Source organism: Amblyomma mixtum, chromosome 1 (genome assembly GCF_055824585.1).
Source record: "Amblyomma mixtum isolate Tamu chromosome 1, ASM5582458v1, whole genome shotgun sequence".
Classification (NCBI taxonomy): Eukaryota; Metazoa; Arthropoda; class Arachnida; order Ixodida; family Ixodidae; genus Amblyomma; species Amblyomma mixtum.
In genome coordinates, this window is record NC_143012.1 from 168,607,526 (window position 1) to 168,621,656 (window position 14,131).

Sequence of the window (14,131 nt, forward strand, 5' to 3'; positions counted from 1 at the left end):
GATGTTTCATTAGGGTGTATTGTAAAATATGGTGATGTGTTGATATTCAAGTGGCCATGGATTGAAAGGTAAAAAAACTTCAGCCTGTCTACCTTAGTGCGGTATTCTAAACTTTTAAGGTTTGCTAATTTACATAATTCGGTCGGTGAATCAGTTCGGCGATATTTATTGAAAATAAAACGGGAAGCAAGTTTTTGAACTTTCTCAATTTTTAGTTTGTTAGACGCAGTGTAAGGATCCCAAACAATTTTACCATATTCAATTACAGGTTTTACAAGGGTGTAATAAGTGAGTGTTTTTACATCGGGAGCTGCGTTACGGATTTTGCGTCTTAGTGCCCAAATTGTTTTGCGTGCCTTAGAGCATATATTATTTATGTGAGTATTCCAATAATGCGTATTCCAATGCGACGCGTAATCAACCAGGTACTGCTACAGGCATATATTAATGCGTATTAAGCGTATCAGTGCAAGACATCTAACGGTTTGCTAGTGTTTACGGCGGCGTACAATAAATTAGTTGCAAGTGCAGTGCAAGACGATGTGTTTAGTTTCCTGATGCGAACGTAAGTGCATGCAGTGATATGCGCGGCCCATAAGTGAGGGACTTACAAAAGCTTACAAAAGTGGCAGATCAAAATAGAACACAAAAAGCAAGCACAAGTGTACAAAAGCAATATTACGCCATGCATGAATAAATCAGTTTTAGTGTGGCCAAAAATGACCAGTACAGTCATTCCAAATGGAGACTGATGTAATGACGCCGATGCTACATGGTGCAAGGGCTAGCACATTATTTAGAGCCGAAACTCTGGATTAAAAGGAAGTTCAACGCACGAAACGCAGTTTTCTTTAAAGTTTATTCTCTCTCCCTCACCCCATATGGACGCTCTGAAGCTTCTTTTTTTTTCTTGTTGCACTTGCCCATTGAGCTATTTCAGTTTTATGTTACAGCAAATTGAAAGCGGGTTGAAATAAAAAGTCGTTTCTGTTGTGAACGAAATTTATTTCGACATCAAATGCAAAATTCTCACGTTAGATATTAAGTACACAGTGGCTACAAAATTTTACAATCTATCCCAGACAGTGGCTTGCTGCTTATGAAAGATGTTTTAAGTGTCATATAAAGGCCCTTTGCTTTGCAAGCACTGAAACGTCAACATCTCATTTAATGTTTGAAACAGCAACGCGCATGCAATTACTTTTACTGGCACATTTGGAACTCTCATCGGAAGATCTTTTTAGCCGCTTTTACTTTTCACTAAAATTTCCATGCGCACTTTGCCGAATATTTTAACGTCTTCAAGTAAATTATGGCAAGAAGGAAAGCATGTCTGTGAGGTTAGGCTTTGGGTGATGGTTTTTGCACCTCTGACTCATGTACAGAATTACGGATTAGCTTTTCCTTATCAGTGCGGAAGTAGTTTTCAGCTATTTTTATCACTTCGATCACCCCTTGTGATGGAGTGGTCAAAGATTGGTGATGCTTTGAAACATTTTTGAGCTCTATCAGCATCGTGGAGCTGCCTCGTTCAATTGGAGAATTATAGCAATTTTCGCACTGTACTCGCTTCGCAAGTTTTGAAGCAACGTAGCCTGCTAGGTACGCTAATGACTGCTCTATTTCAGGGCTCAGGTCAAGAAGATCGTCTGGCGCTTGAATAGCATCTGTGTCGCTTCTTGCTTCACTTGTGTCGCGTAAATGTAATAATAAATAACCTTCCTCCTTGGAGTAGCTTCCAGATTTGCTAGGCTTCAAAAAACTGACCGAGTGTTGCGTTCCTTAAGCTACACTTAAACTCATAGTCTCGGGATGGGGTTTTCGGCACGTAATGTAGAAAAAGTTTTCTAGCCCATCCTGGCCTAACCTGCTCAGGAACACGTTGTACATTGTGAGAAGGACGTCTTATACTTCTAGTGCTTTAACACGTTTTGGCGGGCTAGTTGGTTAAGCATCTTGAATAAACAGCGCAAACGAAGACAGGCACAAAAGACAAGGAAACAAGACAAGGAAAACAAGGAGGAAAAAAGACAAGACAGGCTTCCGGACAGCCTTTTTTTTCATGTACAATTTGAATTTTAGAGAAGACCTCGATTATCATTTACAAAAATGCTACACTGGAGTCATACTCCTCTTTAACTGCGTGGCTAAAAACTAGCTTGGTTGTCCGTGACGTCATCAGGCGAAACCACCTGAACACGGTTTCGATAAACCATACAGTAGTAAGAGGGTTTCTCGGAATTTTTCCTCTGCTTTGAAGTAAGCGCAAGCCTGAAGCAGTGTCGTTATGGAAAATGCAAAAAGCTGGGCCTACCTTCATTTTGTCGTAGTGGCTTGGATCAAGAAAGGAAGCATTTAGGTGCGGGGCAAGTTATATTTGTTGTCAGGGTGGAACCAGCGGAACACAGACGCAGGACAAGAAAAGGAGGTACACACACCACACCGCGGTGTGGTGTGTACCTCCTTTTTCTTGTCCTGCGTCTGTGTTCCACTGGTTCCACCCTGACAATATTATGAACCAACTAGCCCAGCAATTTACGCTCCAAGTTTTATATCATCTGTTTTATCATGGCTTACGAGAGCTTTAATGAACTCAAAATTCATGAAATTAGTTGGCAAGTTATGCAATTGGCAGCATGGCGCTCCTCCGGCTTCATGAGATTGATCTGCAAAATGCAAGTCAACATTAGTAACGACTAAATGTTGATACGCACTAGTAACGCTAAGATGGGAAAAAAATATGGACAGAGAAAACGAAAGAACAGTAAAAAGGCGGGAATAGCTACACCCGTACTGATAAAGCAATTCAGGAAAATGAGATTGTACTGTAGAAAAATCGACAAAAAGCTCTGTTATCAAAACATTCACAAGTACCTTCACCTTTAGCGGTTCCAAAATATCAGTTAGAATTCCAGGTCGAAACTTCGCATGCTCGATGTCTCTTTGCAGTGTCCGTTCAGAAGGCAGTGGGTAATCATAATCTCGGAGCAGATTATAGCCTTGCGTTCCGCATGCAAGCTGTAGTCTCAGCGACTTCACCAGTGTCAGCTTCCCATCGTCAACCATGAGTGGACAACCGCTCCATTGACGACATTTGATCATCATTGAAGAGGTGCTTGATTTTCTTCTGTAGGTGCGCCTTCTCCGCTTCACACTTCAGGTATCTCTTTTTAGCGATTTGTAGTTTTCTGTTCGCACCCTTTTTGGCGCGTTCCAAATCTGCTATGCGTTCCAGGAGTGCTCGCTGGGATGCTAAAAAAGAAAGCAGATTTCAAAAGGTGAAAGTTAAGCCCTAAACTCACGAAAGTCTAAGAAACATAACATTCAGGGTTTCTAATGAGGCGCGAAAGCTCTGCTTTCTTTGACGCATATTAGTAGTAAAAGCCGCATCGCAGCACAATGTGTTCTAAATTGCTGTATGTTACAAGCTACACTTAAACAAAAAGCAGCATTTACCATTCACTGAACTCTGCTCGTGAGGCGTGCATGGTACTTCTTGATCTACTTCGGATGGGGCTGTAAAAAAAAGAAATAATGTTCTGAACATGTACTACAGACTATATTGAAGTATGAACACGAAGGCAGCCGCTCACAGCACGATTCACTTGTAGCGGTGAACTGTACTGCTGACTCACTGAAGTCTACAGACTGCTGCTGCGCTCCTGAATTCTGGATGAAAAATCACGCTACCATCTGATACAAGAAAAACATTAAAACTAACTCACCATTGGTTAAATCTGGTTCATGGCACGTACTTGGTAGCTCAAAGCACTCTTGAGATGGGGCTGAAAGAGGTATGAAACTAATGTAGAAACTGACTATCGGAGCCAAATTCATGAGTAAATAAAAAAAAGATGCTTACAGAAGAGATCCCTTGAAAATGGGACGGGCCCTATTGCTGCGACACTGCATGCAGCGGGCAAGCGTGCACTGGTTGAAGGCGCTGCATGAAAGATCAGAGAGGTGGTTTATGAACAAAAGTAAGGATTGCTTATACCTTTGGCCAAACGTTATTCCTGCATTGCATCAGGTAGCAACGAGAACTTTTGGGGAAGCGCTGATTGAGGAGTAAAATTATTGCAGGAACGTGCGAAATTCAGACGTAATTAAAACGGGCACGACTTACAAAAGACTTCATTAGGATTTGTGGCGGGTGTCGAGGCGTGGCATGGAGCGGGCAGCAAAGTGGAGGTGGAAGAGGCTGTACGAAAAATCATTTCGTTCATATCACGCGCTCCAAAAATATGAAAAATGGACGTTTACCATTGGTTAAATCAGGATCATGGCACGCTTCAGATAGCTTGGAGCTCCCTCCATCTGCTGCTAATGAACATTGTAAGAACGCATGACCAGGCACTAAATTCATGCGCTCACAAAGAACATCGCTTACAGAGTTTTTCAATCCAAGTGCCAGACTCTATGCTGGAGACATTGCAGGAATCAGGCAAGCCCACACTGTTTACACTTGCTGCAGAAAAAAAATGAGGCGATGAACTGCATCGCTAAGCGACAGAACTGATACGAATAAATGAACAAAGAAAGAAAAAACCCGCAGTTATCACTCACTTCTGTTTTCTCGGGGGTCAAGTCTTAGTTGGTGCGGTTTCCTTGGTTTTACAACAGGTCTGTGCGAGAAAAGCTTCGGAACCGCATTTGGCTTCAGCTTCTTTTTTCCATATTTTTGCAATATGAGTGGTTAAAATTGATCGTCACTGAAATGTGCCTGGAATGAATTCGAAGATTGGGTGTCTCAAGGAGGATGAATCAAGTTTCGTCAAATGACGCGGCTAAAAATTTATAGTTAAACAGCAATGCCAAGAATATATTCGCATAAGCATCCCCGTGATATTTCGAAAGAAACTGAACGCCCATCGCAGCTAGAACTCCGTTATTTTTGCCGAAATGAGAGGTGTTAAGAAACATCTAAGGATAAAACGCGAGATGCCATGGTCACACCGCTACGAACGAAAAATTACAAGAAAGCTATAAAAATAATAATTTATCATGTATTTGATTTTAACTTAGTAATCGCAAACTGATTTCACGAAATTAAATATTTCGAACGAAAATATTTAGAGCGATCTAAATATTTACGAATAAATGACATCTAATTAAGGTGATTACAGAATAACCGAACGAAGTCCACTTGGAATTTCAGCGAATATCTCGCGCTCCCAGATTGAGTAACACTGATTCCGGAAATTTGCTAAAAGAATGCATGGATTACACCTCGTCTATTAAACTTGCACAGAACTGCCTGTATTCTCAAATGAAAAAAAAAAATAAAACGGAGAGAAACGCTGGGCCCCACATATTAAAGCAAAGGTTCCTGGTTTCTGCATAATTTGGATGCAGAAACCGGGATTCGGGTTCGAAATGAGTTGTGGCCCTATTCGGAAGAAATTAAATTTTGGGGTCCGGTAGGCCAAATTTCGGGCGTAACCCACCTAAATTTGGAGGCCACCATTCAGTCAGCCATACTCAAATTATGTCGACGCCAATTTCGATCAAAATTAGAATCAGTCGAATTGCGGAGGTCCGGTGGGCCAAATTTCAGTGGCGGCCCACCTAAACTTGCAGGTCACCATTGAGCTGGTCATACTGAAATTACACCGCACGCGGATTTTGGCCGAATCAAGACGGAGTCGAATTTCGGAGGTCCGGTGGGCCAAATTTCGGGGGTGTCCCACCTAAATTTAGGGGTGACCACTGAGTTGGGCATACTCAAATTAGGCTGGACACCGATTTTGGTCGAATTCCTATGAGATATACTGAGTGACGTCACCAGAGGACATGACATATTTGTGCACACCTTTCTGTGGACACCTTTTCCATCATGATCCTATAAATGCAAGAGCGCATTAAAGAGAAGTTTTTAGGCTGCTAATTACGGCTGGCACGATTAAGCACGTGCACCTATCCACCTGGGCTTCACATTAGAAAGCAGAATCTGCAGTGCTAGCTCCTGACCAGTAGCCCAAAGGCGAGGCAAGTAATAACGAGCAGAGTGATGCGCTAGAGCGGGAAAATGAGAGAGGCGCTTTACCTCGCACACAACGCTGCTTCTTGTCAGCACGAAGTTCTTTCGCCCGATATAATGAAGCCATTGCTTCGTCCTCAAGCGTTCCCGCTTTCCTCGAGGTATCAAGAAAACTGCACAGCCATCCTCAGGCCGGTTTGAAGAGTTATATGCGCAACACTGTGGCATTTGGCGAGCGCGCCGCGACGAGAAACAACGAGCGCAAGGTCTTCTTTGGCCGAGTGGGTGAAATATGGCGCGCGAAAGCAAAAAGCTTCACGAAGAAAACCAAAAGCGCGCGCGTAACCACGGCGACCCCGGGGAGAGCTATAGTGACCAATCAGCGCGAAGCGCTACCCGGCGCGCGTCTGCGTGCAGCCAGTGCCCGTCGCGTGGAGCTCTGAATCTAGTAGGTGGCGAGGAGGTGCGAGGAGGTGGCGCGGCGGCGGCAAAGTACAAAGCGAGGCGGTACTTTCCTCTCATCGCGGGACTTTACACTGGGCCTCTTCGATTAACCGCGCTCGGGGAGCCCGCAAGTTCGTCTCTGACAGGAAAACGGATCATGGTCACGTGGGCTGGCAGCCACCGGAACCAGCCGGCCGACAATGAAGGCGGCAAGCAAGGCGCGGATCACGGAGGGCAGATGCTCTCTCTAGCTATAGTGCCTAGAATATGCCAGTATTCTAGGCACTATACTCTAGCTTCGCGTTCTGCGTCTCATTGCTACGTACGCGCACCGTAGAAATATTCTGCTTGGTATCGAAAACAACGACTTGCAGTTATTGAGGGCTGCGTGCCGCAGACTGCAGAACATGCAACTGATCAAGCTCGCACTCGTATACATCGGCAACGACAACGCGAGCGTGTGCCTTCGGTGCACTGTGTAAGCTTCAAGAAATCCTCAAAAGCATGCGATGGGCAATCGCAATATAAAACGTGTTTCAGTCGACACCACATAGGACGGAAAAACTGCCTGTGCGTTGTTTATCAAACGACAAGCCGTACTCTCGGATTATTGCGTGTTTGCTTACTACGCAGTAAGTATATATGACTGGTATTACCGCCGTCGATCGACCCTGCATGGTGGACTCTGCTGTGGTCGTTGCGATTTCTACACTCGTAACCTGCTTCCTGTAAGCTGTAAGGAGAAAAGAATCGGGATACGTTTCGTTCAACTGTAGTCTGTCGGGCGCGCCGGCTTTTGCTGCGGGCAAGGAACGCATAAGCTCGGCAAAGGCGCATATCAGCTTGTTGAACGTCCACCTAGAACAAGCGGGTGCACTGCATAAATTTAGCTGCGTATCGTTTTTGTAATAATAGAGCTTTATAGCAGAGAACCGGCACAGGAATAAAAGGCGCTAAAATAAAGCCCTGCGTGTCGGCGCCTCACGTTCCGCGTGTGTTTGCATGACGATCAGCGCTAAGAGGTTATTTTTATCTCTTTTATAAATGAGCCAAACGCGAGGAGGTGCGTACCTGCGGTACTTCTCAGATATTTTGAGCATATGTAGCAGAAGGCCCGAGCATGAAGCTGTACAACAGTTGGCGACGACAGAATCAGCACTTGGTCGGCGCGACAACTGTGTGGCCACATATATGCCCGTAGAGATGTCTCGAGCAATGTGCTCGTGAGGGCTTTTAATAAAGGACATGTTTCAGTCAAGCGTTTTTCAAAGCATATCCACTTTTGCACTGCGCCAAACGCAATGAAGATCGTACGCTCCCGTACCCCGCTCAACCAAAACTTCGTAAAACACGTTCAGCACATGATGCGCGCGTCTGAACGCGTACTCGGAACTGGAATCCGGCTGTTCTCGTGAAAGGCCTCGAACACCATCGCAATATCCGCCGGGCGCACGAAATTAACAGCCAAAATATTTTATGAATCAGAAGTATGCGATCGTAATATGAAGCGTGAGACGATCGAAATATGATCGCGCATACGCACGCAAAACATATCAATAAACATCGAGAACTACCGCAAAAGGTGCCATTGCAGGCCACAGTCGATATGCACCGTGGCCTAGTCGAAACAAGCGCTCTGCATCGCGGAAAAAATTGCATGAAGAACCGGGGTCCTTCTAGTCCTTATAAAAATGGCCGTGCGAGCTTCCCGCTACCATACACCTCTCTGTCGTCTGCTAGCTGCCCGAGCGCTGCCAGCACAAAATCGTCCTGGAGAGTCTGGCCGCCGGCTGGCAGCCCGAAACCGCCCAGCCAGAGAAAAACGAACCCGTTCCGGGCAGCCACCGGAAGTGGGCGGAGCAACCCGAGAAAATCGAGCGCGCTCGGTCAGCCCGCAAGCAACCCGCGGGCATAGAGTTAATACAACCAACTCTAGAGGGAAAGCTGCCCATTGAGCCCATGCATTCCAGTGGGCAACGCATGAACGCCGCCATGATCCAACGGTTTGTGTATGTTGCCAGCTATTTAGACACTCGCTAAATCTGGACAAAGTACGGAGTTGGAACCTGGCAACGTAGTCCGTGGGAAGATGGCGGCTTGCAGTGTAGCTGCCGACTGTCGTGAATATGCCGTAAACAACGGCAATATCGTCGCGTTTTGGAGCATATTTGATGGTATGTAGCGTCGCATACCTACTGTAACTTCGTATGGCTGCCTTGTTGTTTCTAAATTGTTGTTTGAAGGCGAGTACCGCGATTGTTACGCGCTTGGCGTGCATTTCTTCCGTCGAGCAGACGGGATTATGCATCTACTCTGTTCTCGATTACCAAAATAAACGTCGGAAATTTGCTTTGGCGCGAGAGAACGATCACAGATCCCAAACGAAATGGCGCCGACGCCCACAACAACGGCTCTGCCTGGTTTATTTTGGATGGTCAGCGTTTCTTTCAGTTAATGTCTTTCAGTTAATGTCGAAGGTTTCTTGAACTGCCCCAGGCCTCAAGCTTTCCTTTTTTTGTATTTCGATGAGGATGACGACGCCGTGTCTTACCTGGCGCGGCGCGAGTTCATAATGGGATTACACGGCCACGGCAACGCTCAGAGCATCATCATGAATGATTTAGCAGCAGCAGCTAGGTGGAAACATAAATGCACGAAACAGTGTCACCTGTTTCAAGCGTGCATTAGTGCTGCAAATGTACTCCGGAACGCAGCTAAACGCTGATGAGAACCTTTATAAATAGCACAAATGTGTACTCTGCAAAGCAGATTTAGGCAGTGGCCGAAAGAAATCCTAATTTAATGAAAAATTAAACAGCAGCAAAATGTGAGCTTAATGCACCGCATTGTCAAAAGTGCTGTCAGCACTAGGCATACCACTGAAGAGTTCTTAAATGCAGGGTTGTAGTCCAGAGTTAGAAGTGGGGCATTTCACTTGATTCAATGGTGCGTGCAATGCTTACAGCCTAAGCATTCAGCATGCTTATGTAGGCATATACCTATATACACACAGTCCTATACATGCTAACCCATGGATTCAAAACATGAAAACACATTTTTTGTCAGCATGCGCACAGTTGTACATGACCGGTGTGCATATGGGTGCCTACGTACAATATTTGCAATTCGCGCAATAGATTATGCACTACGACACGGCAGCAACATATTTATTTATTCAGTGCGCTCTTAAAGGCTCCGAAAAGTAGGGTATAACATGGGAAGTGAGGTTTGGGGCGGGGGGGTAGGTGGGGGGGAGCGGCAACGCATAAAATACTACGTAAACAAATTAAAACAGGGTAACAATTGAACATAGTGCGCTGGCATAAAAGGATCAGGAAAACAAGTGAGGATAAGCAAATGGTGATAACAAACAAGAATAGAAAAGTACAGATGAAAGCAGTAACGATAAAATTCAGAAATAAACCCAACAACAAAAGGGAAAAAAGCAGGTAATTTAAGCAACACGTAAACATGGTGTGATAATGATGAAATTGCAAGCAGTGAACGTATATGCATCAAGACAGGATCAGTACAGGAAAACAAATAAAAGTGCACCGAAAAAAGCTGTTCGAAATAGATAAAAACCATTATCTGAGATCGTGGATACTTGGAAAACAGATCAATTTAATTCAGTGGTGGTGGCTGGTGAGGTTATTCCAATCAGCTGTTATTCCATGTGAGCATGCATCAGTTCTCTTCCTTGTGCCATGATGTGTCAGACCAGTTTAGATATCCCATGGCAAAGAAGTGTAAGACACAAAGCAGTGTCACCAGTACTTACTAAATGCATTCCTGCTGATACAACTATTTGGACATGAGTTCAAGCATCACTGAGAAAGCTAATAAGCCTTTGTAAACAATATCAAGGTGTACTCTGGTTTGGTTTGGTTTATGGGGTTTAACGTCCCAAAGCGACTGAGGCTATGAGAGACGCCGTAGTGAAGGGCTCCGGAAATTTAGACCACCTGGGGTTCTTTAACGTGCACTGACATCGCACAGTACACGGGCCTCTAGAATTTCTCCTCCAAAGAAATTCCAGCCGCCGAGGCCGGGATCGAACCCGCGTCTTTCGGGTCAGCAGCCGAGCACCATAGCCACTGTGCCACCGCGGCGGCCCAAGGTGTACTCTATCAAGCTTATTGAGGCTATAGCCAACCGAATATGTTGAGAAAACAAGATGTGAGCTTTATGCACTTCATTGTAAGGAGTGTGCTCAGCGGGTGGCATACAGTGAACCATCATAATTGCAGGACTGCAGTCAAAGTTAAAAGTCTAGCGTTTTACTTGACTTTTTAGTTCTTGAAATGCCATACCTGTAAACATTCGCACATATATACACACCCCGCCGCGGTGGCTTAGTGGTTACCGCACTCGGCTGCTGGCCCGAAAGACACGGATTTAATCCTGGCCGCAGGAGTCGAATTTGGATGGAGGCGAAATTCTAGAGGCCCGTGTACTGTGCGATGTCAGTGCACGTTAAAGAACCCCAGGTGGTCGAAATTTCCGGAGCCCTTCACTGCGGCGTCCCTCATAGCCTGAGTCGCTTTGGGACGTTAAACACCAATAAACCAATACACATATATACACGTAGACCTCCACATTCAAACGCACTGATTCAAGAAAAAACAAGGTGGTGTGCCCAACCACGCAGGACAAAAGGTATGCAAGTGCCCACAGTACAATGTTCTCAGACTAGAATACCTTTACAAGTGCATAATCCTCGTCTGCCCTTGATGGTTTCAATTATTGATTTCCATATCTGCAGCGCTAAAGACGAGACAGAAGGAACACACACAAGTGACACAACAGAGCGCTGTTGTGTGTTCCTTCTGTCTTGTCTTTAGCGCTGTAGATATGAAAGCTAAAACCCCACTCACCCAGCATATTGTATTGTGGTTATTGATGTTGGAATAGAATTTGTTTGGTGAGCTGTGCACGTACATATGCACCTCTTGTCTGTTCTGTGATCCTTTTTGAATGTTCCCTTAGGTGAAGTGTTATGTAGGTCTTTAGTATGAATTTGATTAAGGCAATCACATGTTCTGGAATTTCTCTGTAATGTTCAAGGCACTCAAAACTCTTCTTGTGCCTTGCACAGAATTGTTGAAATGACAACAAGGTTATCCGATGTGCTGTCATTTTTTCAGCTTTTCCAATGAGTGCCTAAGCACATACTCGGCCGTATGAAGGGTGTGGTGAACAATTTCAGAAGGCATAATCAACCCTCCATTATTCCTTATAAAAATAAGTATGCTGGTGATGCTGCCCTTCACCAGCATACCAGTACAAGCAGTGCATGTTATTTTTTTTTGATACAACCCTCACGATGAAGCCCCCAATGTACTGGATGACCTCACTGCTGAAATTGCTGAGGCTGTAGCCAAGGTTTGCATAGTCGTGGCCTGCTGCTGTTATAACTGCTGCTTCTTCAGGTGAATCAACACCTTCTTCATCATCCTGACTCTGCTGTACCCCCACGTGTGACAGTGTCAGGGCCCCTTTCAGGTCTGGGGCCACATTCCCGGTGTTTGGTGGCCGCACATCAGCATGTACGAGAAGACTGCGGTACGCATACCGGAATTGCAGAGCTGACGGATTATTGTTCCATCCCCCTCGATGGCGCACACAACTGAAAAACATTTCCAGGTGGTCCTGACTAAGGCGATAGGTGCAGATATAACTGTAACAGAAAGAAGTACACAGTTGTTGGTATGGTCTCACTACAGGCACAGCATTTCAGCAAATGCATATGAGCCTTCCTGGTATAGTTTGTGCTGACATGTTAACATCATTTAAAGGCAGTACTAGGTTCGAGGAAGTCATTGCCATACCCCATTTTTTGGCCAAATATGTCGAAGAAATGCATGGCTCAGGTGGAACCGCCCCTTACTAGAGTGACCCATAATGCTTGCGTTCCTACTGTGCAAGGTCATTTGTGACGAGGGGCTGATATAAATGTTATTACTGCGATCTTCTACTTCATCATGGTTATAGAATTACTTTAGTTGCCTACATTCTGCATTGTTTTCTGCGTTGCGATGTAGCTCATGCTAACATATAGGATAATGCAATTTCTTGCAAGATTGTTCTAGCAGTGGTAACACTTACAACTAGTGCTCGCTAGTAACCTTGACTATGAACGAAACAATTTTCATATAAAATATATGCAGCTAGGTAGCTAATCAGTTCGGTTATATGTAACCCATGTAACTTCATGCAGTTAGGTATGCTTACTAATTCCACCTGGTTCAAGGAACAGGGCAAACTAGGGTCACAAGACAACTAGGAACAGAGTAGCCGTTTGTTTGAGTCGGAAAAACCAGTTTGAAGATATTTCTGCTGGCATTATATAGAATTATTCTGTCTGGTATTATGTATAGACCCAACACTAGCTTTGGCTATGGGTTCAGTACCATTGTACAGTTTCATTGTACTATTTTAGTTTTCAAATAAATAAAATTTAAAAAGTACTCATGCGTACGGGAATCTTCTTGATGTTGGAGCAATTTCCATGCATACCTGCACACCGCAGACTTGAATATCCTTTCTGCCAGTTCAGCCACACTTTTCAAAGAAAAGGCAAGACTGATGATTGACATCCGTCGTCCGGACGTACAGACGAGGTCGCCAGATGATAGTTGCAATGTCATCAATTTGGCTGAGAGGGCCAACATCATTTTTTTTCTGATTTTGGAAGGTTGACACCCGCAGTGGGGCTTTTAAATTCAGTGCAGTCGGGTTTTGAGAGTTCAGCATGTCAAATGAGCTGAAAAGGAGAGTTGTAAATTCAGCAAGAATAAGGTTGGTGCCACAACTTACCGGTCAATGTCGGGAATAAGCCTTGCTGTTCCTTCACATCCCGTGAACTGTGACAGCTTCAATTGTAGAGCGAGGTTCAGGCTTTTGCTCACAGAGGAGCTCAGTGTTTGGGCGGCCAGCTTCACTTTCATTATTTGCCGATAATATTCAATGTGGCTTCTCCTTAGCTTGTTAGCAGCTCGGAGGCCTTCGGCCTCTTGGAGATCTTGCAGTTTTTCAATATAGTCCCATTCAGTTGTCTGTAAAACAAAAATATTGCATTAGAACCAGCATGGTAGCCAGTCACATAAACTGCTTCTTACTCCATATTCACTGCTCAGTAGAACTTTCTTGTGTCCCAGAAGGTTTCGAAGGAGTTTCAGGCCATGTGCAGCATCAAATATTATTGATACTCTTTGTGATGGTTCTTTGGGATGGGGCAATGACGTTTGGAAAAGGCTGCTGCTGGTTTCATGGACGCGGCATCCAAACAACTTTGCCATTGAAACATTCGCTGCAAGCGCATCACATGTTACTGCTACCACATTTAGGGAGCATTCGCTAAGCAGGACTATAGCTTCACTAACAATGTTCTTAAGTATTTCTCCACTGATGCCGTTGTTCAGAAAATATCCAAATGGAATCTTCCATGGGGCAGCCACACCCACAGCCATAACAAGAGCATCACCAGCCAGACATGTGTCATCAGTTTCCCTAGGATTCTGGCAATTTCCCAAGTCTACATAACCAATGAGTCGTCCACTTGGACTGTCCAAGTCGCACTTTTTTCTGATAGCCATGCCATCCATCATTATACAGCAAAGCTTTTCTCTGTCATTTTTTTCTCTGAATCTTTCTTTCATGTGCTCCAAGGCCTCATGAGTGAACCCTGGCCAAGCATCCACCACT

At 44.7% G+C, this 14,131-nt stretch overlaps 1 pseudogene across 1 annotated transcript; it reads right to left on the reverse strand.

The window, feature by feature from the left end:
* Positions 1-2,571: 2,571 nt before the first annotated feature.
* On the reverse strand, positions 2,572-7,101 carry LOC149369734 (uncharacterized; annotated as a pseudogene). The gene is made up of 10 exons (XR_016289360.1): positions 7,081-7,101; positions 4,567-4,723; positions 4,391-4,468; positions 4,264-4,323; positions 4,127-4,201; positions 3,863-3,943; positions 3,726-3,785; positions 3,457-3,516; positions 2,875-3,252; positions 2,572-2,666 (listed from the first exon to the last, which is right to left on the reverse strand). The product of XR_016289360.1 is annotated as an uncharacterized LOC149369734 (transcript).
* Positions 7,102-14,131: the final 7,030 nt, after the last annotated feature.